Raw genomic sequence first — 26,657 nt, 5'->3', positions numbered from 1 at the left:
TTCTGGGAAGAAATAGCCAGGGAATTGTTATGGCTAGGCTTGTATAGGCCCTAGGGACGATTACCTAGTACCAGCCCATGAACCTATAAATGTCATGCTTTAAGTATTAACAAAACCTCCTTTTGAACTCGCAGCTTCAGTAGACAAAGTACCTTCCTTGGAAGACTTTTTTTTTTTTGTGGCAATCACTTCAGCTAAAAGGATTTCTGAATCACAAGCGCTCCCTTATAAATCTCTTTACTTGGTTACATACATACATATAAATATTTCAAGCACGGGCATTAATGGCCTTCTAGCTTGGCAATATACCAAAACACTTTTTCCCATAATAAATAGCCATGCTGCCGTTAAAAAAATCTAAACTAGTACTTGCTTTAATGTAATTTGGTAGTCTGTTCCATCGATCAGCTACTCTGTCAGAGAATGAAATACTCAAAGTAGCAACAACGTAATTCCAACAATACGGTACAGGACGGCACAACAACTCCTCGGCTTGAACAGGTCACAATTTATTGACAAAACCCAATTGAAATCACAAATGAAGATGATAAAATCTCGATGTAACAGTTAACAGTTAAGCGCTTTCATCTGACCAAATGCAGACTTCTTCAGAACTGCCATCTTTGTTACATTGTCAGTCTTTATACACGCTGTTTTGGCGCCAAAAACTGTTTGAAAATTTTTAAAAAGATTTTCTCTAACAACAATATTCAACGAAAACTCAACAACAATAATAATAAAATGCGCCGTGCTTCACATATACCCAATGCCTAGACACAAACAAAACAAATACAGATACAAAATTGATAATCAGAATACCAAATAATATAAAATAATATAAATGAATGTATATGAGTACAAGAGTCAACTAAAAACTAATATATTACTTTTACGCTTATGTACCCAACTAATGGTGAATAATAAAAAACTATATACTATCATAGGTAATTGATATATAAATATATAAATAACATAAAAAATTAAAAAATTTTTACTTGTTGAATGCAATATAAACTTCTATAAAAGACTTCTATAAAAAAATTCTTATGCCAAGCATAAAAATGGTTTTATACTAATATAATCATTAATCCCTGGAAACCTAGTGGCATCTGGTAATATTTGCCATTTACTCTCTTTCATGGCTAACATAGCCTTTACATTACCACCATTCATCATGATGTCCACCTGATCCAAAATAATAAATTTAAACTTGTGTTGATCCCCATATTGTAAAATATGTCTACTTAAAGCGTTCTTTTTATCTTGGGTTCTAATGGAATACAAATGGTCATACATGCGATGTCTTAACTGCCTTTCCGTCTTTCCTGTGTAAAACGCGGAACATGCTTCACAAGTTGCCATATAAACCACAAATTTAGTATTACAGTTTCCTGTCCTACTTTTAATATTTGTCTCACTAAAATTCTTTAATTTAAATCCATCTTCCCCATTTATGGAACTACACTGTTTGCATGCTCCGCATTTCACAGTTCCTTTTTTCTTATTTTTAACATCTTGTGTGTTACGTTCCATTATTCTTTTTAAATTTGGACCTGTCTTGTAAATAAATTTGGGAAATGTACCTACTTTCAGTACTAAACTATCATCCATCATAATCAACTGCCAATGTTGTCTTATAATATTCTCTATATATTTTACTCCTGGTGAATACATTAATACACACACCCCATTAGTACGGTCCTGTATATCGTTGTTTTTCTGTGAGGAAAAAACATATGTAGAATTACCTAATAAAGGTTTGTACTTCCTATCCCATTCAGAACTGATGTATCTTACTACATCCTCAAGTAAATAATCAGGATAGCCTCTTGTACTAAACATTGACCTGATAAACTGTATCTCATGAGACATAATGTCCTTAGTAGATGACATTCTTGCAGCCCTTATACACTGCCCCTTGAATATATTTTAAAGACATGTTTAGGATGATTGCTACTAAATTCCAAATAATCGTTTGAAAATGTTTCTTTCCTATATATACTAGAAACAAAACCGTCATCCCCATGACTAATATAAGTATCTAAATAATCAATCCCCTTTTCATTATACTTATATGTAAATTTTAAAAAATCTGTTGTATTGTTAAGATATATAATAAAGGAATCTATAAGGTCAATGGGCCCATCCCATAATATAAATAAATCGTCCAAAAACCTCGAATAATATTTTACATATTCATAATACTTACTGTTAAACAAAAATTCGGTCTCCCATTCAAGCATTACTAAATTTGCAAAAATGGGGCACAGGAGGCCCCCATCGCTACACCCATAGTCTGCTTAAAAAAATAATTCTCAAAGTAAATGTAATTGTGGTCTAATACCAGGCCCATCATGTTGGTAATGAGACAATCTTGTCCCATACCAAATTAGAGAATTTCCTTAAGCTTTTACTGAAATATTCCTGACCAACCACCTTAGGAATGCAAGAAAAAAGATCTATCACGTCTATAGTGATAAAAATGAGGTTTCTGTTCCAAATTTGCGGTGTTAGTTTACTGAGAAACATCCAGGAATCCTTAATTAAATGGGGTACATTACTATACACTGGTTTAAACCATCTATCTATAAGCCACTCCCAAAGGGAAGGTTTTGGACTTGCTTCCAGATATGATGGGTCTAAATGGGGGATTTTCCAAGTTCTTGTGTACCTTAGGAATTCCTACAATTGTAGCTAAAGTAGGGTATTCCACCTTCAAAAACTGATATGTCTCATAGGTGATTCTATGATCTATTAAATATTCTTCTAAGGCAAGGTCTATACACCTGTATCCGATATTAACTTCATTAAGGGAAATGGCTTCGTAATTACCAGATTGATATAATATGTTGTAAATCTCTTTTGTATAATCAAGTTTGTTGTAAATAACGATCCCACCCCCTTTATCGGGTTTCATGATCCTCACTTCCTTATTATTCGTGAGAGAGAATTAAGGCAATCTCGCTCACCTACTGTCAAATTATCTTTATATTCAATACCTTTTCTGTCTCTATTTTTATTTTTATGGGCTTTGAAAAAACTATATATATCTTGACTAACTATTTTTTCAAAACTCGCTATAACAGGATTACTAGTAGGTATATAGGTGCTTTTCTTCTTAAGAATATGACCATGCCTTTTGCTATTGTCAGCTTCCTCTTTTCCAAACTGAATGGCTAAATTTAATCTACGACAAAAAAGTTTAAATTCAGTAATAATATCCACTAAATTTATGTTTACTGTAGGTATAAATTTCATTCCCTTGGAAAATAATTTGTAAAAATCATCAGAAATAACTTGATTCGTGTAGATGAATACTTTAAATCCTTTGTATGTAGAAATAACATCACCCACTCTATCAAATGTTACCAAATCATGTCCACCATCATGCATCTGATTCACATCTAAGGCAGCCACTAAATGTGTATTTTTACTCAAATTTACATCTTTATCACGAACATTAACCTTATTGTTGTTAATAACTAATACCTCTTTCTCCTGTTCTGGGGTGTAAATTAATTTTTTGGTGGGGGGAAAAAATCTCCCTCCACGAAAATTCACTTCCCTTTCTCCCAAAACGTCATCAGGTCTATGATACCTGTCGCTTTCTCCATCCTTTTTAGCCTTAGGCCAAATGTACGCCCTGTGATTGGCGTATTGTTCCATATCACATACTATTTTCCTTCCTTTCCTATTGTATATGTTACAGCTTTTAGATCAGCTAGGGTAAATTGTTTCTCATATAAATCAGTCCATTGTCTAAAATGTTCATCCATCGTGATTTCCTGATTTAATTTATCAACTTCTTGTATTAAATATGTTATTTTCTCATCATTTTTCTTGGTTAACAAACTCATATAATTAAACCCAAAGCTGTCAAATAACACATTAAAATCATTCATAGTATTAAAATCTAATTCGATCCCCATAGGTATCTTAAAAAATCTGATACCTTTAGGTACAATTTTTAACGAAATGCATTTAGAAAAATATGCATTTTTCTATTTTTAAATTTTTAATTGACAATAACCTCTTCCCTAATAAATAAATGTTATCTTTAATGGTAACGTTAGAGTCTTTTGTACAATATTCAACCACATTGTCTTTTCTATCGTATTTAGTAAATTCATAGTCATCCTTTAAAAAACATTCTAAATAATCACCAGCTGTACCTCTAATAGGTTTCACCTTAGTTCGGTTGTTGTCGTTCGGGTTAGCATTACTGCTCTTATAACCTTTACACATATTAATACTAGAATTGTTAACATGACAGTCAATACCTTTAGAATTGTCCACTGGAGCCTTTGATACACCAGCATAAGTTTTTAAAGTCATGGGGCGTTTTGGTCTTGCCCCCAACCTTTTGTTCTCACTACAAGCGTGAAACATGCTAAAATGAGAAGTAAACTCGTTAAATGAGTTTTTACTTGTATTATTGTCTCTACAACGTTGCAACAACTGTTGGTGAGATGAGCGATTCTCATCTATGGAATGCTGCCTTTGTCCATTAGGTATATCACAAGGTGAACTTGTGTCTATTCTTGAACAAGTCTCCACGCTATTTACAGAAGGTACTACAAATCTCGCCGGTACTTCCGGCTGGTTGTCCACTGTTTTACCCGCTTCAATAGTGTCCAATGCTGCTAAGGTACTCCCAACCAAAGCTGCCAAATGGGACCTTTCTTCCTTTAGTTCAGTAATTTCTGATTGTAGTTTAGAAAATTCCTCCCTGTCCGATACAGCCTGAAGAAAGTCATTGGAGCCCTCCATACCTACTACCACAAATGTATGAAATACTCAAAGTAGCAACAACGTAATTCCAACAAAACGGTACAGGATGGCACAACAACTCCTCGGCTTGAACAGGTCACAATTTATTGACAAAACCCAATTGAAATCACAAATGAAGATGATAAAATCTTGATGTAACAGTTAACAGTTAAGCGCTTTCATCTGACCAAATGCAGACTTCTTCAGAACTGCCATCTTTGTTACATTGCCAGTCTTTATACATGCTGTTTTGGCGCCAAAAACTGTTTGAAAATTTTTAAAAAGATATTCTCTAACAACAATATTCAATGAAAACTCAACAACAATAATAATAAAGTGCGCCGTGCTTCACATATACCCAATGCCCAGACACAAACAAAACAGATACAAAATTGATACTCAGAATACCAAATAATATAAAATAATATAAATGAATGTATATGAGTACAAGAGTCAACTAAAAACTAATATATGACTTTTACGCTTATGTACCCAACTAATGGTGAACAATAAAAAACTATATACTATCATAGGTAATTGATATATAAATATATAAATAACATAAAAATTGAAAAGTTTTTACTTGCTGAATGCAATATAAACTTCTATAAAAGACTTCTATAAAAAATTCTTATGCCAAGCATAAAAATGGTTTTATACTAATATAATCATTAATCCCTGGAAACCTAGTGGCATCTGTTAATATTTATTTATTTTATTTATTTTACATTTGTTAACCGGGCTGGTCTAGCTGGATACATATCCGTTTTCAGTACAGGCCCGAGGAGAAAAGCTCCAATACAAAATGGAAGTACATGTTTAAATTACAAAATTCAAAGTATAGTTACTACAAAGAGAATATAGATTACATATGCAGGAATGAAAAATTACATAGATGTTATATAAGACAAGGACAGACAGGAGGTTATACACAAAACATTGATTTTGTTATATTACTGGAAAATAGACTGAAATCGGAGAATCTTCCTAAATTGTTATAAGGAAAGAGAGATTTTAGAGATCTGCAATTAGGGAAATGGGCTAGGGATATGGGACTAGAAGGTATGAGATATGTAGTTAGTCAGGTTCACAACATGGGCATATCCATTGTGTGGAGAGATATTCTTTAAGGTTAAATTTGAACTGATTGAGCGAAGTAGTAAGTCTAAGGTTGTTTGGCAGGGAGTTCCACTGCTTGCCAATGGAATTGGCGTAGAGGGCATCCCCACCTAAGTTTTTTGCTTTAATAGTTAGGATCTGGATGCTGTTTGATGATCGGAGACTGTTGAGGTTAGTATATGGAGTCAGAATTCTGCACAGTGAGGGAGTTCTATCAGGATGGTTGATTATTTTATAAGCTTGGCGAGTTGGCTAAGTTTGAGGAGATTTGGCAGTTCCAACCATCCAAGTTTCCTCAGGTTAAGGCAATGATGGGTTCAATAAGGGGAACCTGTAATAAATCTGGCAATGTGGTTGTAGGCAAGAGAGAGCATGTTAAGTTCACGTTTATTGAGAAAAGAGAGGATCGGGGAAGCATAGAGGAGGGAAGAGAGGAGATGGGTACGGGCAATAGTTAATTTGGTAGTGGGAGTTGGGAAGTTTTTAATTCTGTACATAGATCCTAGTTTTTTGTTAACAGACTTTACTGTTTGGGTAATGTGTATGTCGAATTTGAGCTTATGATCAATAGTAACACCTAGCAGTTTGGTACTGGTGACAGGGGTTATGAGGGTCCCATTATTGGATTTAATATGGAAGGTTATGTTGTTAGTGTTTGGGAGTTCTTTACCTAGAGGTGAGAAGACGTTGGGGAAGAAAAGTAATAGTTTCCTTTTAGCTGGGTTAAGTAGGAGTTTTAAGCCAGTGAACCATTTTTCAACTAGTGAAAAACAATGTTGTGTGATCGCTTTGGAGATTCGAGAGGAGACGTCGGAGCAGATTAAGGTGGAGTCGTCGGCATATTGGATGCAGGTGGATTTAGGGACGACTGATTGAAGGTCATTTATGAAGATGGAAAACAGAAGTGGGCCCAGTATCGAGCCCTGAGGAACACCTATGGTATTAGGGAGCAGTCCTGATATTCTGTTTTGCCACAGGACAGCTTGTTGCCTACCAGTGAGGTAGGCATTGAACCAGTTTAGTGCTGGAGTGTCCAGACGTAGGGTTTCAAGGATGTTAAGAAGGAATTGATGATTGACCGTATCGAATGCTTTTGATAGGTCCAGAAAGAGGGCAGAGGATATGAGTTTGTTATTACGATTGTTGTTGATTGAGTCAACAAAGGAAAGGAGGGCAGTAGTTGTACTATGGTGTGGGCGAAAACCGTGCTGGGCATTGGACAAGAGATGATTAGTGGTCAGATAGTGAAGAAGTTGTTTGTGGATGCATCTTTCCATGATTTTCGCTATCGGGGACAGGATGGCTATTGGTCTATAATTTGACGTTTCCAGGGAGGTACCTCCTTTGTGAAGTGGAATGATATAAGAAGTCTTCCAAATGGAGGGAATGTTCATCTCAGTTATAGTTCTATTGATAAGGATTGATATGGGGTAGGCTATTTCATCAGACGCAATTTGTAAGAATTCCGCAGGAAGGTGGTCAGCCGCTAGGGTAGTTGGTTTGAGTTTTTTTAGGAGGGAGCGTACATAGGAGGAAGAGACTGGCTTTAAATTGAAGGGGGTAGGGGTGTCAAGATGCAGTTTCGCAGCAGGTGGGGAAGTGGAGGTAAGTTGACTGGCTAGGGTTTGGATAGTCTCAGTGAAGAAGGAGTTAAAGGTGTTGGCTACTACTTCTTGGCCTTTCTCTAACAATTTCTCGGGGGTTGGGGTGGAAGTTTTGCCTGGGTGCAGAAGGTTGTTAAAACCTGCCCAGAATTTCTTTGGGTTGTTCTGGTGTTTTCGCTGGAGGTTGGAGAAGTATTGTCTTTTGTCTTGGGTAATGGCAGTTTTAGTGGCGTTTCTAAGTTGTTGGAATTTATGAGGGTCTTGGGGGTTTCGTGGCTCTCCATTTATCCCAGGCTTGGTCACGGAGTTTGATTTTGGATTTAGTATCACTAGTTAGCCAAGGTGCTATGCGAGTTTTGGTTCTAATTTGTCTATGTGGGGCATGTGAGTCAAGTATCTTAAGGAATGTGTCATTGAAGTGGGACACACTGTCTTCTAGTGAAAGAGTTTTTAATATGGTCCAGTTGCAGGATTTCAGGTCGGCAAGAAATAGTTGAGGGATGAATTTTTTTTTGTTTCTGATTAGTCTATATAGGGGGGGTTAGAAGTAGGGCATTTATGTTTAATGATATAAGTTATTAGGTGATCGCTGAGGTCACAGGGAAGGGTACCAGTGGTGTAGTTATTAGAGTCCCTATTAGTAAGGATCCAGTCAATAATACTTTCTTTTTGAAGTGAGTTGCCTATTCTGGTTGGGGATAGGATATTTTGGGAAAAACCATGTAGGTTAATAGGTTGTGGAGTTATATGGGTAGAAAAGAGAGACCAGTCAATGTTGACGTCTCCAAGTACTATGGTTTCTTGTGGGTAGTTGATGGCTAGCCAGCTCAGGGTATGCTCCAGGTTTTCTGTGTTCTTCCCTGGTGGGATATAGGTTACAATAAGGTTGATGCGTTTTTGAGTGTTTAGGCAGATCTGTAGGGCTACAATTTCTAGGTTTGAGATCGTAGGAGGTTGTACTTGGTTCTTAAGGATGTTAAGGGCATTTTTAAACATAATAGCTATTCCTCCACCTTTTTCTTTGCACGATCAGCCCTGAGTATATTGTACCCGGGTGGGAGGATCTCTTCATTCTTAGTAGTGGGTTTTAGCCATGTTTCGGTTAGACACATGATGTCAGGGGACTGTGTAGCTATGATGGCGTGAAGGTTGTGAATTTTATTGTTAATGCTTCTTAGGTTCAGGTGTAGTATTAGAAGGGAGTCAGTAGATTTTCGGGTTATATTATGGGGTTAGAAATTGGCATAGTGGTGGGACCTGGGTTTGGGTGAATATCTCCGTCGATGTTAATACAATTTTTCAAGTAAACTAAAAATCTTTGTAATTTAAATAGGATTTTGAGATTAGATTTGTTATGTGGAATTTTAGGGTGTTGAAGTGTGGGGTGGACTATTTTGGGGATACATTTTTGTCCTGGTAGATTGAAGGTGGAATATAACTGACATGGAGATTGTATTGGGAGTTGGTGTGGCACTTAGGGAAAGAGATACCCATAAGGGTTTGGTTTTCATATATTGTTAGGCTATAGGTGGTGATGAGAAGTATAACTATAATGGGGGTAATAGTATAGGTGAAATTGGCCATACTGAAGAAAAGAAAAGGGTATTTAGTGAGGGAAGAGACTTTGTGTGGGATTTGTTAAAGGGTGTGGGCCTTAGGGTGGGAGGAGTAATGGGGTGTGACAAGGAAGCCTTGGATTTGTAAAGTGGGAAAGTGGGAGGGACTATTTGTTGCTATAAAAGTAGGGATACTGGGGGCGGGTGGGATAAGGGGGCAGGGAGGGGAGCGGAGCCCGAGCGAAGCGAGGGCGAAGCGGAGCGGGGCCTACACCGCCAGGAGATTTTGCAGGGTCTTTAGAGGTAACAATAGCCACTAGTATAACTCAACACAGAGGAGTTACTAGTGCTGGTATTTATAATACAATTTTCCAGGCTTTGTAGTATTGAAGTCTTCAAGTGAGAGTGTCAGGTTCTTAACAAGAACAGTATAATTCTCTCTGAGTAGGATAATAATTCTTTGAGTTTACCCTGAGTTTTAAGAAGAGTTTAGGCTGCAGGTTTAGTTTTCGTTTGTGGTCCAGATGGGCGCGATGTCAGGTCTTGGGAACCACAGGAAGCTAGGCAAGGGAGGGGGCTACCTGTAAGCCAGGAGAGGCGACCGGGCAGGAGAAGAGACAGAACAAAATGCAGATTCAGTTTGCAGTTAGCGGTGAGCAAGCAGGATGATTTATAAACTTCCTGATGTCAGCATACACTACACCGCCAGGAGATTTTGCAGGGTCTTTAGAGGTAACAATAGCCACTAGTATAACTCAACACAGAGGAGTTACTTGTGCTGGTATTTATAATACAATTTTCCAGGCTTTGTAGTATTGAAGTCTTCAAGTGAGAGTGTCAGGTTCTTAACAAGAACAGTATAATTCTCTCTGAGTAGGATAATAATTCTTTGAGTTTACCCTGAGTTTTAAGAAGAGTTTAGGCTGCAGGTTTAGTTTTCGTTTGTGGTCCAGATGAGCGCGATGTCAGGTCTTGGGAACCACAGGAAGCTAGGCAAGGGAGGGGGCTACCGAGAAAAACAAAGCCAAGAAAACTGCAACGACAGGACATTGTAACTCTACCCTACTGCAATTAGCGCTCCCGTACAGTTTCACATAATGATTTGCCATTTACTCTCTTTCATGGCTAACATAGCCTATTACCACCATTCATCATGATATCCACGTGATCCAAAATAATAAATTAAAACTTGTGTTGATCCCCATATTGTAAAATATGTCTATTTAATGCGTTCTTTTTATCTTGGGTTCTAATGGAATACAAATGGTCATAAATGCGACGTCTTAACTGCCTTTCCGTCTTTCCTATGTAAAACGCGGAACATGCTTCACAAGTTGCCATATAAACCACAAATTTAGTATTACAGTTTCCTGTCCTACTTTTAATATTTGTCTCACTAAAATTCTTTAATTTAAATCCATCTTTCTCATTTATGGAAATACACTGTTTGCATGCTCCGCATTTCACGGTTCCTTTTTTCTTATTTTTAACATCTTGTGTGTTACGTTCCATTATTCTTTTTAAATTTGGACCTGTCTTGTAAATAAATTTGGGAAATGTACCTACTTTCAATACTAAACTATTATCCATCATAATCAACTGCCAATGTTGTCTTATAATATTCTCTATATATTTTACTCCTGGTGAATACATTAATACACACACCCCATTAGTATGGTCCTGTATATCGTTGTTTTTCTGTGAGGAAAAACATATGTAGAATTACCTAATAAAGGTTTGTACTTCCTATCCCATTCAGAACTGATGTACCTTACTACATCCTCAAGTAAATAATCAGGATAGCCTCTTGTACTAAACATTGACCTGATAAACTGTATCTCATGAGACATAATGTCCTTAGTAGATGACATTCTTGCAGCCCTTATACACTGCCCCTTGAATATATTTTTAAAGACATATTTAGGAGGATTGCTACTAAATTCCAAATAATCGTTTGAAAATGTTTCTTTCCTATATATACTAGAAACAAAACCGTCATCCCCATGACTAATATAAGTATCTAAATAATCAATCCCCTTTTCATTATACTTATATGTAAATTTTAAAAAATCTGTTGTATTGTTAAGATATATAATAAAGGAATCTATAAGGTCAATGGGCTCATCCCATAATATAAATATATCATCCAAAAACCTCGAATAATATTTTACATATTCATAATACTTACTGTTAAACAAAAATTCGGTCTCCCATTCAAGCATTACTAAATTTGCAAAAATGGGGGCACAAGACACCCCCATCGCTACACCCATAGTCTGCTTAAAAAATTAATTCTCAAAGTAAATGTAATTGTGGTCTAATACCAGGCCCATCATGTCGGTAATGAGACAAATCTTGTCCCATACCAAATTAGAAAATTTCCTTAAGATGTTACTGAAATATTCCAGACCAACCTCCTTAGGAATGCAAAATAAAAAATCTATCACGTCTATAGTGATAAAAATGAGGTTTCTGTTCCAAATTTGCAGTGTTAGTTTACTGAGAAACATTCAGGAATCCTTAATTAAATGGGGTACATTACTATATACTGGTTTAACCCATCTATCCATAGCCACTCCCAAAGGGAAGGTTTTGGACTTGCTTCCAGATATGATGGGTCTAAATGGGGGATTTTCCAAGTTCTTGTGTACCTTAGGAATTTCTACAATTGTAGCTAAAGTAGGGTATTCCACCTTCAAAAACTGATATGTCTCATAGGTGATTCTATGATCTATTAAATATTCTTCTAAGGCAAGGTCTATACGCCTGTATCCGATATTAACTTCATTAAGGGAAATGGCTTTGTAATTACCAGATTGATATAATATGTTGTAAATTTCTTTTGTATAATCAAGTTTGTTGTAAATAACGATCCCACCCCCTTTATCGGGTTTCATGATCCTCACTTCCTTATCATTCGTGAGAGAATTAAGGCAATCTCGCTCACCTACCGTCAAATTATCTTTATATTCAATACCTTTTCTGTCTCTATTTTTATTGGCTTTGAAAAACTATATATATCGACTACCTATTTTTTCAAAACAAAATTGGAATGGGAAAAATTGCAACAACTGAGTAAAAACTGTAATATAGTTTTTAAACAAGCAGATAAAGGGGGAAAACTTGTTATATTAGATTCTCATGATTATTATGGTATGTGCATGCAACATTTAGATAACAACAATATATATTGCAAAACTAACATTAGTCAGTTACGCAAGGCAGAAAAGGATTTTGAAATATTATTACAGAAAGGTGTGAGATTACACTATCTGAGTCAAATGGATATAAATAGAAAAATAAATGTGAAGAACAGAAAAATTGCAAAATTCTTTTGCCTACCCAAAATTCATAAAGATCTGAACCGACCACCTGGTCGGCCTATTGTGTCAGCTTTTGGATACTTTACTTATAATCTTTGCATCATGTTACATGAAATATTGATAAAAAAAGTTCTGTTATTACCTTCCTATATACAGGACTCATATGATTTTCTAGGAAAATAAAGGATATACACTGGGGTGAAAACATGTACTTTATTACGGTGGATGTAGAGAGTCTCTACACCAACATTTCACATACTTTGGGCTTGGAAGCCATAAAATTCTTTTGAATGATAGCCCTAAAACATATTATATTTTGGAATTGGTGGAATTCTGCTTAAAAATAATTTTTGAATTTAATGGCACTGTTTATAGACAAGTTACAGGTACTGCTATGGGGCAGCGTTTGCCAGCCTATGCTAACCTGTTTATGGGGCTATTTGAAAATGAACATCTTTATAGGTTGCCTTTTTTTCAAAATAATGTTCTAAGATATTACAGATTTATTGATGACTTAATTTTCATCTGTCATGGTGACCAGGATACATCAGATAATTTCATTGATGAATTAAATAACAACAGATTTGGCATAAAATTTAGTGATGTACAGCAGGGAAATCAGGTTAATTTTGGATATCTCGCTTAAGGGCAATAATGGCTTTCCCATACATACCAGCATTCATAGAAAATTTGATGAAATAAGCTGGAAAATGTGGGAGATAGTTGCCATCCCCATACATTGTCAGCTATCCCTATGGGGAATTTTTGAGAATAAAAAGACTTAACTCTGATATTGATATGGCTTATAGGAGGCCTATAAAGTGGCGAGATATTTAAAATTAGAGGGTATAACCCAGATAATGTAGAAAATAGTTTATATAGAGCCTTTAAACAGAGTAAAGGCACTATTAGACAAAATAACTATGAAGGTAGTAATAAATATGTGACTGACCAGGAGAGAATGTTTTTTGTTACAAAGTACACTAACTTCTCTATAATTGGTAATAAAATGATTATGGAATATTGGAACTTTATTAAAAAAGATGTAGCATCATTAAAAAATATAAAACTAATGACATCATATAGAAACGGGAAAAGTATACAGGACTTTTGATGCAGTATTTATAAAAGCCCTGTATTAATGGATTAAATGTTGTGCAGAATCTGGGAACATTCCCTTGTGGAAAGTGTGCCATATGCAAACATGTTGTAAATGAAGTGAATAAAATAAATGGTAAAACTTTTGTTACAAAAGCTAAATATACATGTATAAGCAAAGGTGTTGTTTATGTTATATTTTGTGATTGTAATAAATATTATATTGGAGAAACAAAAGAATGTTAGCAGATAGGATAAAAGAACATATTAGAGATGTTAAAAATAATAAAACTACTAGTCCTATTGCTGAACATTTTAATTCTGTACATCATGGAAATATTGAGAATATAAAAGTGTCTGTTTTGGAACATGTTCCATTATATTATAATGATGTTGATAGGCAAAAAATATGTTAAGACAAAAGGAATGCATTCTGATTATGAAATTTGGGACTTTACATCCATATGGAATGAACAGAGAATGTAACTGGCAATGTCTTGTTTAAGACTATGACTTTAAATATATCTAATATATGTGACTTGATAGTTTAATTATATAATTGATTAATTACTTGTTTTTTTGTATATATTGCAAGTGTTTTATGAGTTTTACTGTTTTACTCTGTAAAGGCTGTTGGCCGAGGCGCTAGAGAAAGAACTGTTCAACGAAATAAATTTTTATTGGAAGGTAGAGCTGGGACTCACTGATAGTCTTTGTTGTTTCTATATATATATCGACTACCTATTTTTTCAAAACTCGCTATAACAGGATTACTAGTAGGTATATAGGTGCTTTTCTTCTTAAGAATATGACCATTCCTTTTGGTATTGTCAGCTTCCTCTTTTCCAAACTGAATGGCTAAATTTAATCTATGACAAAAAAGTTTAAATTCAGTAATATTATCCACTAAATTTATGTTTACTGTAGGTATAAATTTCATTCCCTTGGAAAATAATTTGTAAAAATCATCAGAAATAACTTGATTCGTGTAGTTGAATACTTTAAATCCTTTGTATGTAGAAATAACATCACCCACTCTATCAAATGTTACCAAATCATGTCCACCATCGTGCATTTGATTCACATCTAAGGCAGCCACTAAATGTGTATTTTTACTCAAATTTACATTTTTATCACGAACATTAACCTTATTGTTGTTAATAACTAATACCTCTTTCTCCTGTTCCAGGGTGTAAATTAATTTTTTGGTGGGGGAAAAAATCTCCCACCACGAAAATTCACTTCCCTTTCTCCCAAAACTTCATCAGGTCTATGATACCTGTCACTTTCTCCATCCTTTTTAGCCTTAGGCCAAATGTACGCCCTGTGATTGGTGTATTGTTCCATATCACGTACTATTTTCCTTCCTTTCCTATTGTATATGTTATCAGCTAGGGTAAATTGTTTCTCATATAAATCAGTCCATTGTCTAAAATGTTCATCCATCGTGATTTCCTGATTTAATTTATCAACTTCTTGTATTAAATATGTTATTTTCTCATCATTTTTCTTGGTTAACAAACTCATATAATTAAACCCAAAGCTGTCAAATAACACATTAAAATCATTCTTAGTATTAAAATCTAATTCGATCCCCATAGGTATCTTAAAAAATCTGATACCTTTAGGTACAATTTTTAATGAAATGCATTTAGAAAAATATGCATTTTCTATTTTTAAATTTTTAATTGACAATAACCTCTTCCCTAATAAATAAATGTTATCTTTAATGGTAACGTTAGAGTCTTTTGTACAATATTAAACCACATTGTCTTTTCTATTGTATTTAGTAAATTCATAGTCATCCTTTAAAAAACATTCTAAATAATCACCAGCTGTACCTCTAATAGGTTTCACCTTAGTTGGGTTGTTGTCGTTCGGGTTAGCATTACTGCTCTTATAACCTTTACACATATTAATACTAGAATTGTTAACATGACAGTCAATACCTTTAGAATTGTCCTCTGGAGCCTTTGATACACCAGCATAAGTTTTTAAAGTCATGGGGCGTTTTGGTCTCGCCCCCAACCTTTCATTCTCACTACAAGCATGAAACATGCTAAAATCAAAAGTAAACTCATTAAATGAGTTTTTGCTTGTATTATTGTCTCTACAACGTTGCAACAACTTTTGGTGAAATGAGCGATTCTCATCTACGGAATGCTGTCTTTGTTGAGTTGCTGTCTTTGTTATTGTTGTTGTGTTTTCATTGAATATTGTTGTTAGAGAATATCTTTTTAAAAATTGTCGAACAGTTTTTGGCGCCAAAACAGCGTGTATAAAGACTGACAATGTAACAAAGATGGCAGTTCTGAAGAAGTCTGCATTTGGTCAGATGAAAGCGCTTAACTGTTAACTGTTACATCGAGATTTTATCATCTTCATTTGTGATTTCAATTGGGTTTTGTCAATAAATTGTGACCTGTTCAAGCCGAGGAGTTGTTGTGCCGTCCTGTATCTTATTGTTGGAATTACGTTGTTGCTACTCTGTCAGAGAACTAATTAGTACACTTCTCATTCCTATAGAATCTTCTACATAGGTTGTCGGATGATTCTCTAGTACTTTTTGTTAACCCCAAACATTCCCAGAAGTAGTTGTCACTAAATGCCCTATATACCTGAATAAGATGTCCTCTTAGATATCTGTAAGAGACACTGTACAAGTTCAGATATTTTAGTCTTTCATTATAACTTAAATTTTCACATCCATGGATACCCTTGGTATATTTCTGTTGTACTCTTTCCAGTTTACTCATGCTTGTTTTCTTATAGGGTTTCCATATTGTTATTCTCCACTCAGGTTTGGGTCTAATGTAACTAACAAACAATGACTTCATTATTTTTGATTTCCTAGACTTTATAAATCTTTTTATATAACCTATAGTTCTATAATTATCATTAACCAATTGGTTGATATGATTAGAAAAACTCAGATGAATTTATCCATATACACAGGTCCTTAAATGAGTCTATAGTTTCAATCACTGTGTGCTGTATTAAATATTCACCTTTGAATTTATGCCTACCAGATCTCATATGCTTAGTTTTTGATGTCTTTATAAGCATAGCATTCTCCTGTGCCCAGATTGTCAATTTACGCAAGTTATATTGCAGACATGCCTTATCTGTAACACATGTAAATCAGTTTACCCAATTTCAGGTAGTCTGCATATAGACTGTAGAACACCTCAGATGAAAAAGTAAGGTCTGAAAGATACAATCTACATAAGGAGGGGCCTAGGACAGAGCCCTGTGAGACACCCTGACTGTAACCAAGGTTTTTGCCTTTCCAGTTGCTGTATGATACTTGCCATGTCCTATTTATAAGCCATGCAGCTATCCATCTTATCAAGAGTACAGCAATACCTTGTCATACTAATTTATTGATCAGTGTTGTGTGTATGACCCTGTCAAATGCTGAACTTATATCTATATAAATTACATCACAGTACAATTTTTCATTCATAGCGATTATATTGTTATAGAACATCATGTTACTGGTGGTAATAGATCGGTTTTCAACATATGCATGCTGATATATGATTTCACGTCCCAACCTATCCAGTTCTGACAATAACTTATCCAATATTACCTTCTCCATTATTTTTTCACAACATGAAAGTAGACTTAAGGGTCTATATGACTCTGGATTTGTCTGACTCCCCTTTCCCTTAAAAACAGGTTTAATAAGAACATGTCTCCAATCTTGAGGGATCGCCCCATATTTACATGTCCTAGTCAATAACAGATATACTGGCACTGTAAGTTCTTGGTGAAGTGTTCTCAGGTCATTGTTACAAATTCTGTCTTCTCCCTGTGCTTGGTTTGGATCCAGTTTGCGCAGTTCCTTTTCAATATAATCTAATTTGAGTCCAGTACCTGGGGTTACCTGGTTTTCTCATAAGGATAGGTCTTCATTGAGAACAAATCCTACCTCCATCCCAAAAGTACACAGAAAATGAACATTAATCAAACCATTAATTTACTAGTATTCTATCCATGATTCAATAACAAAGGAAAATATACTCTGTATCTATTACATATCACACAACTTGGATTTTACCTCCATAGCACTAAGGATTTCAGAAAATCTTAGCAGTTATTTTGTAGCCTTCTCTAAAGCACAGCTAGGACAGAATGTTTTGAAAGTCACACTATCCAGGTAGCTGTCTGTACAGCATTTGTAGTTGAAAAATTGGAACTCTCTCTCTAGCTTAGAAACCAAGAGCTCATTCAACAAGGGTTGTGGCTGCTTCAACTAGTTTTATGCACACAGCTCCAAAAGATGAAATCCGTGCTGCAGCAACTTGGTCTACATTCCACACATTTATTACTCATTATAAACTTGATATACATTCAAGGTCATGTACGGCTTTTGGTTCCACCATTCTGAGGATCATTCCTTGATACCTCCCAATATTGTGGCAACTATGGAATCTGTTCCAATTGAATCAGCAGATAAAAAGACAACATTGGAAATGAACGTTATGTACTTACCACAATGCTAGATTCATGTTTTCTTCCTTTTGTAAGGTTCAACATCCCTCCCTCCTTCCCCTTTCAAATTTTTTCTTGGTGCTCTTCTTTGATCAACTGGACCTAAGTAGGAACCTTGTCAACTCACAACTTCAACTGATTGTTCTTTCTCCAGGTTTTTTGGTACAGGATTCACTTGTTATATTCTATGAAGTGATAAAAAGACTCTGTTAGCTGCTAAGTAGGCAAACTTGACCTGAGATGATTGGGAGACAAGGGGGGTTATGGGTAGGGGAGGAGTCAGAGCCCTAGATCTACAGCTTCTGAAAGACACCGAGATTGGATCCAATTGACATCAGATAAGAAAATATACAATATCTGACCTAAATTGTGGCAGTGTTGTCACTGCCATGTTTTTTTTTTGTTTTGAAAAATGCATTCAGCGCATTCAACACATTCAATACCATAAACCTCCATATTCTAGTCTAACTTTGTGTTTCCTCTCCTGGTTCTAAAATTATCTTCAAAACACACACACACACACACACACCAGTTTGTCAGACAATTATATTCCATATCACAGAAGCACAGCCTTTCAGCCTATTATCCTGTGCACCTCAGGGGTCAATATTGGGTTGGCTTCTTTGTCAATGTTAATGACTGATGTGGGCATATGCTAAGGAGCATAACCTCATTCAGAACACTGATGATTAAAAACTGTTCAAAACAAACAAAAAAAAAATCAAAAACAAGGATTGAACTGAACTGCAATGAACCCCACAACTGGCCTTCTGTAATCCCAAACCAGGGTTAAAAAAAAAAAAATCAGGATCAATACTTAATAAAAGCAGCACAATAAAATGGATGCCTTCCCACAGTAAAAGCATAACAGCCTAAGAGCTAAAAACATATCTGTGGCTGCCTCCAGCAGGGAACCCATATAAAGTGCACACACACCATGAACAACCTTGGCATTTACAAAGGTAATGAGTCAAAGCTTAAACAGCATGTTCACTTGATGAAAAAGCAGAGTGGCCAGCTTACCATAGCCGCTACATTTAGACAGTTTGTAATACTAAGCTACACAATGTCTTTTTATTAATTATATTACAATCTTTACCAGGCCTCCAGACAACACTCAAAACACCACTGATGTCTTCTTGGACCATAAGGGGAGTCACCAGTTACCACTTCGCTAAGTAGGATGGCTACAACTTGACAATAAATACATTTTTCTTAATTATAAATTTGAGCCCATGTAATGGTTGAAAATTTTCAATGGACCCCCTTCCCCACCTGCCCCATTATGTGCACAAAAGCTTCTTCATGCTCCACAAACACAGTTCATATCACACACACACACACACACACACACACTCTCTCACATAATATAACCTCTTGCACAGCAGTTTCAAACTTCTTAAGCAATATCAGTGCTCACAACAAATATAGTTATTCACAGGAACTGCAGACTCAAAATAGAACTTCCAAAAAATCGGAGATGAATGTCAACTTTCTGGCACAAGTCAAACATGGCTTGCCATACTTGGCTTTTAACTACAGTCTTACTCGGTTACTGCATCTAGCAGACACTTTCTGTAGTAGTATGGCATGTACAATCCACATTTGTGATACTTTAACTTATGATCTCCCAGGATAGGTGTTACCATTCTTTTCTGTAACATAAAAAAGCTGCAGTGGATTTTTAGGTGTAATTTTGAGGATGAACAGTTCAGTTTACTTAATAATTCAGAGCATGACAAACCATAATGTAGGAGATGCCTGTCAGACTATGAGGAGTAAGGCTGGAAGTGTAAAAGGATATCATTCAGCAATATTAAAAATTATGGTAAGCACATAATTTTAAAATCTTGCCTAATCATATCTTCAACGTTCAGCTCTGATCTTTGTGTGACAGTAAACAATTTTTTCAATTCTCATAAAAGGATTCAGGAAAAGCTAATTTAGGGGCATGCTAAACACTGACTTGCAAAATTAAAAAAATGCATCTAGTATAGATAAAGGCTACAGTGCTTCCCAGCATTAGATATTTTACTCATCAGTGGAGAAGAAACATTAAAGACAGACTAACAATTCAAGTGGAAATATTTATGATCATATGGAGCAACCTAGTCATTCTAAGTGGAAAGAGCAAAAGTTTAGTCAAAGGAGGGAATTGCAAAACAGAATACAGATGAAAATACTAAGTGATATGGCCTATATCCAGATGAGAACAGTCAATTTTAAAGGCCCAGAGAGAAAAGAATATGGTAAATTGAGCCAGATAGAACACTGTATGAACAGATGTTGAAACAAAGGAACCATTTCACCTATACTTTGGCGACCATGTAGAGTGGGTGGTTTCCAAGTTTAAAGACAAACAACAGATACTGACCCAGTTAATACTTGTGATGTATTTAGCATATGGCCATATTTTGAGTAGTCATTAAGGAATGAGTAATACAAATACTAGGATTTTAGCTAATTCTCTGACATCATATTATGAAGGATGGAGAAATCTTTTATCTTGCCTAGAATGTTTAAGGGCAGCACCCAACTCATTGTTTAAAACACCTCTGATAACATGGAATTCAAACAAAAATGAATAGGAAAGGACACTGTAGGTCCACTTGTAAAATGAAGTAAGGGCTTCAGAATATCCTGGTAATCACTGAACATGCAAGAAAATTTCCTGAAGCAGTACTCTTATTTTATTGGTAACTGCAAATGTCCGAATGAGCTAATGGCCTATTTCCAGTGAAGGCCCTGGGAAAAAAAGCATTTAAAAACATTTCAATGGTAGCTGATGAGTAATTACATGCAAGGGAAAGAAAAGGCTTCTGAAAAGATTAAATATTTTATAACGAGTTGGGAGAAAGGCTCCATAAAACACACACTATTTTACAATAGCAGATAAGTAATTATATACAATGGGAGAAAAATCACTACAACAGATAAAACACACCAGATTGAAATACATTTACAGGATATTGCTAGGATAAATTGTGATCAAAATACACTATGTAGGTTTTTCCAAGAATGGCTGCACACTGATCAACAGCTTAACTTAAACTCTCCCAGTGTGAACAAAGAAACTGAAAAACAAAGGTCAGGAATTGTGTCACCGACTAAATTCAGTTGCTGAATGTCAGCAAAGAAGAAACTAAGAGTCTGAAAAACACTCAACTGAAAAAAGTGAAGAGAAAACACTGACTGAGAAAAATACTGCACCTGTTCAGCAAAAAAAAAAAAAAAATAAAAACAGTTCAAGGTACAGCTTTGGGGCAAGACTCTTTCCACTAATCTAGAGGAAAAAATAAGTAAAATGTGCTCAGAATATATTAAAATAAATGAAACACTGACAGTATATCAACTCAAATAAAAGTCTGGAAAAATTTATAAACGGATGAGCTGATAAAACTGCAAACATCAGTGGTCAAAAAGAAGAAAAGGCTTGCTTAGTATTAGACTACTCAAGAAGAGATGTTTAAAAAAATTTTAAAATTAGAGGGCGGAGCATAAAGGGAAAATCTAAGATTTTTTGTTGTACTAGAGAAACTTGAAGGAAGAGATCGCATTGATTTTCTGAAGGCACAAATAAGAAACTGAACTGGTATTCCACAACAGAGACTGTTAACTGAAAGGACACACCATGTGTATACTCCAAATCTGACCATGAGAAAACAGCAAAGATCTGTATTAATAAAGATGTAAACCTACCAAGCAGACAGAGTTGATCCTGACAAAACTGTGACAAAGAGGCAAAGTATTACAAGTTGGAGAAAGTAAAATGTTTGTAGAAAATGATTATTCATTATACACCAAGCAGAAGAGAAATACATTTATTCCAGCAATCAGGGAACGTCAAAAGATAAGTATGAGATTCAAGCTGCTACATCCAGCTGTCTTCAGAAGATTTTCCCAGGGGATCAGTCATTTTTTGATGCAGAATGGGCTAAGGAGGAAACACGCAAGTTTGTCCAACAAAAAAGTAACTATTGAGCAGAAAGGGACTCTGCTTCTCATTCTTCTGATAATAAAGCACATGGACAGACTGCCACTGAAACCTTTTCCATTGCTACAAAGGAAAATGCTTGTGAGAGAGAAAAAAGCACTGGAGTTGACCAGAAGATGACTAGAAGAATCGGGAGTACCCTGGAATTGAACCAGGGTCTGGATTTGGTAGATGAAGATAAACTGGGAGAGGAACAGGAAGATTATTGACATGAAAATTAGTGAATAAATGCAAGAATGCAAAGCATCAATCACATTTGTGAAATACTTTTGTATAAGGAAAAATGGAAAGAGCTCGCTTTTGCTGACTTTATTAAACTTGTGAGAAAAAGAAAGGCCATTTGCCTCACTTTATGTCATTAATGTTTGGAAGGACATTGAAGGGAGGGGTAGATGAAGTAAAATGATTTCTGTTCTTAACAGTATTTCTATGAAACTTTTCATGACAAATTGTGTGTTTTATAGTAAAGCATTTTCAGTTTATATGTGATAAAGATACTAAAGTAAACGGATGCCTTTTTTTTCTTTTTTAGTATTAAGAAATTTAGGCATTACAACGCAAAAAAAAGAAAAAGGGCTAGACAAAGCAGGTTTAAGTTAATAATCTGTAATTGTGGGTTGCTGATGTGAGGGATGTGGTGCAAAAGTACAGCGATCATAACATACATACATATATATATATATATATATATATATATATAAATGATATGTTTTCTCTTACCTTTGTATAGGTGAATATCTGGATTAAGACCCTTGGCTTACTCTATCATGTTTTAAGTGGAAACAAGTAAATAAGAGAACACTAAATATAATGAAAAGTTTTCCTTTAGTAATAAATGATTTAAGCTCATCTTAAAAAGCCTGCAGCTGAGGGCTACAGTTTTTCTCTTACATTTCCATGGAGACAGTAAGACTACAGGGCAATAAAAGCCAAACCATGTTTTTTTTCAAGGCCAAAAGATAACGTTTGCTGAAAGCATGCAAGTTATTTTACATCTGGGAGGGGAATGAAGATAAAAAAGAATGGACACTAATTAGTTTAAGTACAGGCAATAATATGCATCTAAGCTTGGATAACCAACTTTCGGTTAGTTAAGGCCTCTGTTTGCAGTTGTCTACTTGCAACAATTCCTACCAGGAGGGTTAAAATTACTTAAAGATGTACATACTTTTGCGCATTTTTATTAAGTTAACAGGTTATAGGAGATGTTCTGCAGATGTAATTGTTTGTTTGAAGGCTTAAATTAAAACAAAAAGTCTTGTAAAATATGACATATGTTCAATGTTGATGATATGAAAACATTTATACAGGATATGGATCAATGTGGTTTGGTGGAATGGAGGCAATCATTTGACAATATTAATAGAACAATGATGATCCAAAGGGAAGGAAAATGTAAGAAAATACTGCTGTCAGGTCTTGATGCAGAGAAAAAGTACAGTTTTGTACCTACCATAAATGTAGATGTCCGAATTGGATAGCATCTGCAGTCATAACAACTGGGTTGTCCTGTCGTCAGGCAGCCCTTCAGTTCATCTCTGTTGGTCTTGTATTATAAGCATCAGCCGACGCCATTTTCTTCAGTGTTTCTTGCCCCAGATGCCAGAAGCCCTCTAGAAGGCTAAAAATTTTGGAAAGATGCCAATGTTTCCAAAAGATAGAGGTAAACACAAAAATAAGCATGTATGTACATAAATACAAACAAATACACCATGAAAGAAGTCCCCACTAGCTAGCTATTAGAAGGGTAAACACCCTAGGAGTACCACAGAGGGAAGGAGGGGACATCTACATTTATGGTAGGTACAAAACTGTACTATGTCCTTCATGGATGCATCTGCAGTCATAAAACTGGGTAGAATACCATAGCCAACTAGGGAGGAGGATAAAGGTAGATTATGGTGTGTTTAGGATCCTGCAGAACAGCAGTGGCAAACCCTGCTCGGGATCTGGAATATAGAGGTAAATTATAATGCTTGGCAAATGTATGCACGGAGGTCCAAGTAGAATAATGTCTTTGGTAGCCAAAGAAGGCTGTGGTAGTGGCTGTTGCCCTTGTAGAATGAGGTCTTATGTTCTGTGGAATTTGCTTTCCATGGAAGGAGTAACAGAATCGTATGCAATTTCCTATCCATTTGGAGATTGTCTGTTTGGAAATAGCTTTTCCTTCCCTTCCTGTTGCATAGGCTACGAAAAGTTGGTCAGTCTTTCTGCTATTTTTGTTCTGTCCAAATAGTAGCGTAGCTGTCTATGTACATCCAAGGTATGCAGTATTCTTTCCCTCTGTTTTGTGGGTTGGGAAAGAAGGTAGGTAGAGGTGGATTGCCTGGTTAAGGACACTCTGGATACCACCTTAGGCATAAATGTAGGATTAGTCCTCATGGACACTCTATCTTGGTGGAAGATTAGAAGGGTTGCACTGCCATTAAGGCCTGTAGTTCTGAAACCCTCCTTGCTGAAGTAATTGCCAGTAGGAAAGCAGTTTTCCATGACAGGTGTTGCAGGTCTGCTGTTGCTGCTGGTTCAAAAGGTGATAGAGTCAATTTTTCTAGCACAAAGTTCAAGTCCCAGGCTGGTAATGGTGGTTTCCTAGGAGGTTTTACATTCTTGATTCCTCTGAGGAACTGCCTGAGCAAAGGTGTGTGAAAAACAGGTGGATCAAAGCTGTATTCTGCTGAAATAGCTGATGCATGAATCTTGATGGAGGAATAGGACAGGCCTGAATGAAGTAGTTCGCCAGATACTCCAGAATGTTGGGCATATCTATGTTTGATACATCTTTACCTCTTTCTGAGCTCCAAATGACAAACCTTTTCCATTTCCCAGCATAGTTTCTTCTTGTTGAAGGTCTGCGTGCTTCAAGAATAATGTCTTTAACTCTTTGTGAAAGCTGTGGATTAGCAGCTGCTATGTGATGTTCCATGCAGTCAGTTGCAACGTTTTTAGGTTTGGATGCATGGTGCTGTAGTTGTTCTGAGTTAGCATCAAAGGCATCAGGTATTGGCCACATATTGTTCGAGTCATTCTCCTCAGCAGTGTGTACCAATGTTGTCTTGGCCAGTTTGGAGCTATCAGGATTATCCTGGACGTTCCTCCTTGATTTTTAGTAATACTTTGTGTATCAAGGGAAGAGGTGGGAATGCATATGCTGTTAGTCCTTTCCAGCTGAAGGAGAGCGAGTCCACTTTCCATGCTAGTGGGTGGAATGTCCTTGTGCAGAATTTTTGAGCTGGTGATTGAGAGGTGATGCGAATAGATCTATCTGAGGCATTCCCCATTTCTTGAGATGGTCTTGAAGATGTCCGGTGCAGCTGCCATTAGTGGACATCCGATGTAGTCCTGCTTAACATATCTGCTAGAGTTTTCTTTTCCTGGTACAAATATTGCCTGTAACTGGATGTTGTAGCTGAGTGCCAGGGTCCACAGCTCCAAAGTCATTCTGCATAGGGGTAGGAATGAGTGCCTCCCTGTTTGTTGATGTACCACATGACTGTGGTGTTGTCTGTCCTTATCATCAACTGGCCTTCCTTGAGAAATGGTCTGAACTTTTGGATTGCCAGTTTTACTGCCAGCATTTCTTTTAGGTTGATGTGCAGGTGAAGTTGGTCCTGTGTCCACAATCCTGCACGCATTTGTCCAGCATATCTGCCCCCATCCCAGGTCTGAAGCATCTGTTGTGATGGTCTGGCTTGCTTGACTGCTTGAAAGGGCAGGCCTGGGTTTGACGAACTCCTGTTTTAAGCATGGTATTAGTGGAATTTCCGTTTCTAGGCTGTGTCTGTGTTGGGACCATAAATTTTAGGTACCACTGGAAGCTTTCTCATATGTAGTCTGGCAAATGGAACCAAGATTATGCATGATGCCATGAAACCCAAGGCCTGCAGTACCTTTCTTGCTGTTAACTTGTTCAGATTTGTTAGTGCCAAGAAGTAAAGAGGGAGTTCTTTTGTTTTTCTGTAGTTAGGAATGCCATTTGCCTTACTGTGTCCAATTCCGCTCCCAGGAAAGTCCTTGTCTGGGATGGTATCAGCCTTGACTTTTGTAAATTGACTGTGTATCCCAGTGCTTGAAGCAAGTAAATGACCCTTTGTAAATCTGTTTTCAGCTTGCTTTTGTTGTCCCTTGTATCAGACAGTCGTCCAGGTATGGATAAATTGAATTTCCTGTAGTCTTCAATGGGCGTTACTGATGCCAGGCATTTTGTGAATACGGCAATGCTGAGAATTGATAGTGCTCTGATCCTGCAAGAAATCTGAGGTATCTTCTGGAGATCTAGAGTTACCATCAGCATTTTGAATTTTGGGACAATGATGTAAGTATTTAGGGTGGACAGGTCTAGAATTGGTCTCCAACTTTTTCCTTTCTTGGAACTAGGAATAGTCTGGAGAACCCCTTTCCTTGCTCTGCTGCTGTTGCACTTTTCCACAGCTCTCATGTTTGCTAATTCCATTATCTGTTGTAGAGCCTCTGTTTTTGATTTGGAGGTAGGTTTGGCATTCCTCTTTTGACTGGTAAAGTGTGGAAGTGGAACCGGTAACCTTGATCTATGGTTCGTAAAATCCACTTGTCCTTTGTTATGTGGTGCCAGTTTTTGAAAATAAGGTTAGCTTCCGCCTAGAGGAGCTGCTATTTGTTCCCAGGCGGGTTTAGGTTTAAGTCACTGTGGCTGTGTTGATGTAGAGGCAGGTGTTGATTC

General features: G+C 36.3%; 1 protein-coding gene across 5 annotated transcripts in view; it reads right to left on the bottom strand.

Annotated features, from left to right (window-relative positions):
- The window catches only part of LARGE1 (LARGE xylosyl- and glucuronyltransferase 1), a 2,030,740-nt gene that overhangs the window by 855,876 nt on the left and 1,148,207 nt on the right, over window positions 1–26,657 (bottom strand). The window lies entirely within an intron of this gene.

Source organism: Protopterus annectens, chromosome 11.part0 (genome assembly GCF_019279795.1).
Source record: "Protopterus annectens isolate FY-2018-M chromosome 11.part0, PAN1.0, whole genome shotgun sequence".
Classification (NCBI taxonomy): Eukaryota; Metazoa; Chordata; order Ceratodontiformes; family Protopteridae; genus Protopterus; species Protopterus annectens.
This window is presented reverse-complemented; position numbering and strand designations above follow the sequence as displayed.